Raw genomic sequence first — 5,042 nt, 5'->3', positions numbered from 1 at the left:
ACGACTCTAGGACGCCGGCCTGCTCAGCGTCATCCACGTTTATACACCGGAGGTGCTAGCTCCCTCCTCGTTTGAATTTCAAACGAGAAAACGCGCGTCCGGCAAGCCGCTTTTGCAGGTCAAGGCGCTTTTGCAGGCCGGAAAGGACCCTGGCACAGAATGGGATCTGCCACCTCCCAGCCAGGGTCGCAAGGGAAGGGGCCCGGGGCTCTGGCTCGCCGTGCACTTCGCCAAGCTGAGCGCGCCCTGGGAGCTGCTCCTGTTCCACGCGGAGGAAATGAGAGGAGTGGGGAGGGGTCGGCTGGGTCGCCGAGTTTTGCCAGGCGCGCGTCACCCTGCTCTCTTCCTCCCCCAGGCCCGACCCACCCTGGATTCGGACCGCTCTGCGGGGCCGCCGCGGCGCCTGCGCCTGAGCAACTCTCTGCAGCAACACGTGGCCAAGCGGCCGCGGGGCTTCTGCAGGAGCCCAGACCGCAGCTCCTCGCGAGCCGGGAGAGGCGGGGCGGGGCGGGGCCTTCCGCAGAGGGGCGGGGCGCTTGGCTCCCTGGTTCCGCGCAGAGGCAACTCCTGCCTAACTCGCTTGAGGTCTTCAGCCAGTCGGTGTCCTAGCGGCTCCCAGTGCCTGATTCCCACCCGTTCGGTCCCCCTCAGGTGCTCATCTGGCTGGAACACACCAGCCCAGGCTGAGCTTTGTGGGGAGATGGGCTCTCTGGCTTTAGCAACTGGCGCATCTCAACCCTGTGTCCCCAGCCTAGAGGCTAGATTCTGCACTCCCATTGTGTTAGGTCTCGCACTGGGCAGAGGGCTTCTGACCCCAGCTCTGCTCACAGATTCCTAGGCAGGGATTCCCACGACTCCTACTTCTCCAACACAAAGAGGCAGAGGTGGTGAGACAACTGCCTGGGGGTGGGGGGTGGGGGGTGGGGATGGGGCAGGGACCTTAAGGGGAGGGAGCTGACGCCAGGATTCTTTCTGGCAGGTGGCAGTCTATGCGAAGTAGAAACGCACAGAGATGGCCACTTCCCGTCTGCTGGCCAGGGGAGTTGACCCTGCAGCCTTCCCACTGCATGAACTGGAGATGACCCAAGCTCAGCTCTCTCCCACTGCTGGGGCATCAGGAGGGAACCCTGCAGCCCTCCCGTCTTTCATCTGCCTGGGGCCCTTTGACCCGCCCAGGTACCAGGTGCCTGATGCAGACTCCACCCCTCACCAATTGCTGTGCTCCTGCTGGGCTTGCTGGAGATGCTGGCACAAGTACCAGCCCCGGCACCTTGTATGAGAGTACTCTGGGGAGAAGGTCATCTACTTTACCTGGCACTGGAGGGGCTGGGAGCTGGGGTCAAGTACAAAGATGGCGGCTTGCAAACTTCGTCGTCTTGTCAGGCTTCTGCACAGCCTCGCTGCTGCCTGCCTGCTGCCCTTGTGGGCACCCCGGTCTTTATTTCTGGCCTTACTGTCATGGGCACCAACACGCCAGCATGAGTGGCTGGAGCTAGGGGCAGGAGGACGGGCTGGGTGGGCCAGATCAGATGGTTGGTTGAGGATAGACTCTCCCAGGATGGGCACTTTTTGCCCATAGGGAACAGACCTGTGCCATGAGCGTACCTTCCTCATGTGCCCACTCTGCCATACCTGTGCCGTATGGAATAATTCCAAGATCTGCCCCATGGCAAGGTGAGACAGGGACAAGAGCAAGGGAATGGGTAGGTGTTTGGGACACCTGGGTCTGGCTGTGGGGAGGCAGTGCTGGCCCTGCAGTATGTCCCCTCGCCCTTTCTTGCAGTTGGGCTACTTCTCTGTCTGGGGACTGTGTTCTTCAGCATCTTTATGTCCTTGTGGGCCACGGCCTTCCTGGAGCACCGGAAGTGCAAGAGCATCACCCTTGTCCCCCACTGGGACCGCAGTGACTTCCAGGAAGAGGAGGTGAGGCCCAGCTCAGCCCGCCAGGCCCAGAACTCCATTTCCCAGAGTTCTCACAAACCACAAGGCATGATGGGAAGAGACTAGACTTTGGAGTCCAAAATTCCAGGATCCAAATCTGGCTCCTTCCTACACCTCCCAGGTTACTTTTCCACCTGCCCCTGATATCAAGATGATATAAGGTTTGGTGAGGTTAAAGACTGGGTGCATTTAGGGTCTCAAAGAGAAACTTTGGCACAGGGAGGAAGGGGGGAAGCATTCCACTCACCCAGCCAGCCAGCCACCCACCAGCCCATCCAAACACCTAATCATTGATCCTGAATCTGCTTCTCTCCACCTCCACTGCCACTCCCTCCCCTGCCCCCTGTCCCCAGTCCAAGCCACCATCCACCATTGTTTCACCTGAACCACTGTGGTAGCCCTCCAAAGGTCTCCCTGCTCCTGGACTTGCCCTACTTAATTTCTTTTCAGCTGCCAGGGTGATCTTTTGAAAACACAAATCATGTTGTGCATTGTCCTTCCCAAAGCCTTCCAGTAGGATGCATTCTCATATGGGATGAATTAGGTTAAACAGATGTGGGGGGAGTGAAAAAGCAGGAAGGAAACATTGAGGTAACAGTCAGTGTGAATGGTGCCCCCTAGAATAGTGCGGTATACAACTCATGTGACCTAAAGAATGGCCCTGCCTTTGCACACATGGTTCCTCCCTGCCACCACCACCACCACCATCACCACTGTGGGACACTGTCTTTCCACCTTCTTCTTACTTAGCATCATTCCTGCATAGGACTTCTTCGCAATTACGTATTTGTGCTTATTTGTTTGATGTCTGTCTCCCCAACTAGACTGTAAAGTCCATTAGGGCTCGGGCTTTGTCCAGGTTGTTATCACATTGTATCCAGTATCTACTGTAGAATAGTATGCAGTCAGTTATAAGTTACCGAACACACTAATCCATGATCTATTACACATTATATCCAGCATCCATCCCACCCGGCTTTCATCTGCTCACCCACTTAGCCATCCAACCATCTATGCACCCACCTGCCCTTCCACTCACCCACTTGTGCACCCACTTACAGACACGTGCCAATTGTTGGCCTGTCCACTTTACCCACCCATTTGTCTTCCTACTGCCCACCCATCTGTCAGTCTATCCAGCCCTCTCCCACAAGTACATCCATTTATTGTTTACATTTGTTTTTACCTTCCCATCCATCCATCCATCCATCCATCCATCCATCCATCCATCCATCCATCCACAGGCTCTTAGCCAGGCCCTTGAGGGTTGAGGAAGGCCCTGAAGAAACAAAAATAAATGGAACCTCATTCCTGTACTTCTGGAGCTCCCTGCACAGGCGGAAAAAGATGGGGGCTCCCCCCACCCCAGGGTTGTGACACCCAGCCTGTCGGGCTGCAGGAAGCACAGCTATCGCCTCTTTGGACAGGAATGTGTGTGTTTGCTTTGGGCCCAAAGAGTTTGCTTTGGGCCCAGGACCCAGTGATAGGCTTGAAGGAGTCCTTCAAGGACTGCACCCGCCTTCCCCACCTAGTCCCCAGCTCTTCAGTCATCCTTGTCATGGTGAGGGAGCTTTGGGCCCTTGCTTTGGAAGGACCATACCCTCCAGAGTGGGCTGGGATCCTGGGGGCCTGCCCTCCAATTCTGACAACCCTCCTTGCTGGCCCCCCGCTCTGTGTGGTAATGAGTTTCCTGGTGTCAGTCATCATTTTACTGTGCCATCATCAGCAATGGCTGATGCCTTTTCACACAGGCAACCCCATGTCCATGACCCGAGTGTGTGCCCCTTTGGGGGTAGCAGAGGGTGGGGGCACTGTTCTAGACTCGAGGCACAATATGGGCGTCTTCAGATTCCTCCTACCCCTACCCACCAGGCTGGGCTTCAGGTGATGGCCATAGGTCTGCCACAATCAGCAGAACTGTGCTCAACCTGGTACTGATCCTCCTCTTGGGTCAGGTCTGTTACTTGCGGGCTGAGCAGCTCACCGGGTGGGGTGAGTGAGGGCAGGGGCTCACAGGGGTGCCCAGGAATCATTTGAGTCCTGGGAGCCCTGAGGCAAGGCTCCATACACCTCAAAGCCTTCAGCTCCCATCTTGGTGTCCCCAGCCTACTCAGCCATCCTCAAATGAAGATGGCCAGGGGCGCGTGGCTGGCATTAAGTGCAAGTGGGTTGGGGACAGAAGCATATGGACTGACCCTGCTAAGCTGTGCCTTCCCCCTTACAGCCAATAGAACTCTGACCATCTCTACCTTTTGCCCAGAGATGCACAGAACCCAGACCTTCCACGAAGACCTTCACTTTCAGAGTCTTCTTCTTTGAGTTTGTCGATTTTCTACTTTTCCTTCTACATGGCATTCTTCAAAGGGCTGTTGCCTCCCAACAAAGTGGGCCGACAGAGTGGCATCATCCTTGAACCTCCAGATTTGTTTCTACCAAGGTCTTGCCGTTGACCTTGAAATTGGTCCTCGATTTCCCTGGGCTTCAATTTTCTCAACTGCAATGTGCTAACACATCATTGGGTCAATATGAAACTTCGACACCTGCATTCATCATTCACTCAGCCCTCAAGGTGGCCCAGGTCTGACACCCCACTTCTCAGCACTGCCGTTTGTGTTCATTGCCATCTTTGTGGCAGGTTTCCTGCTGGCACCCCTCTTTGCTGTGCTCAACAACTGGGTGGAGATCCGACTTGGACACCCACAAGTTCGCTGTGAGTATCCACCGCCGGTGGCTAAGCGGGCACAGGACATTGGAATCTGTCTGCTTCCGCTTGAGGCTCCGGCCCACCTTCTGGTCATTATGAATGTGAGCATGGGGCGGAACAGGGGAATACAGGGGCAGAGGGGGAAATGGAGATTAGAGACTGGTAAAGGTGGTTTAGGAATAGGGAAACGGGTGCTGAATTCCAGGGTCAGAGATAGAGAAATAGAGGCAGGGGGCTAGGATTCTGGGCGCTGACTCATCTTGCCCACACAAGTGGGTTTGGGCCCAGCTGGAGGTGAGTTTGGAGATTGGGCCCTGGAATCCCTCTGGCCCTGCAGGCTTTCCTCCTCGTCGCCTTCACCTCGGACTTAACGCGTCTCCTGTACGAGTACGAACAC

General features: G+C 56.0%; 1 long non-coding RNA gene across 1 annotated transcript; it reads left to right on the top strand.

The window, feature by feature from the left end:
• The first annotated feature begins 1,278 nt into the window (after positions 1-1,278).
• LOC147577803 (uncharacterized) lies at positions 1,279-4,300 on the top strand. Its single transcript, XR_015254136.1, has 3 exons — positions 1,279-1,297; positions 1,784-1,923; positions 4,166-4,300. It is a non-coding gene; the product is annotated as an uncharacterized LOC147577803 (long non-coding RNA).
• Positions 4,301-5,042: the final 742 nt, after the last annotated feature.

This window comes from Puma concolor, chromosome C1, assembly GCF_028749965.1.
Source record: "Puma concolor isolate L17-30 chromosome C1, mPumCon1.1.hap2, whole genome shotgun sequence".
Taxonomy (NCBI): domain Eukaryota; kingdom Metazoa; phylum Chordata; class Mammalia; order Carnivora; family Felidae; genus Puma; species Puma concolor.
Note: the sequence above shows the minus strand (reverse complement) of the source record. Positions and strands in the feature narration are given on the sequence as shown.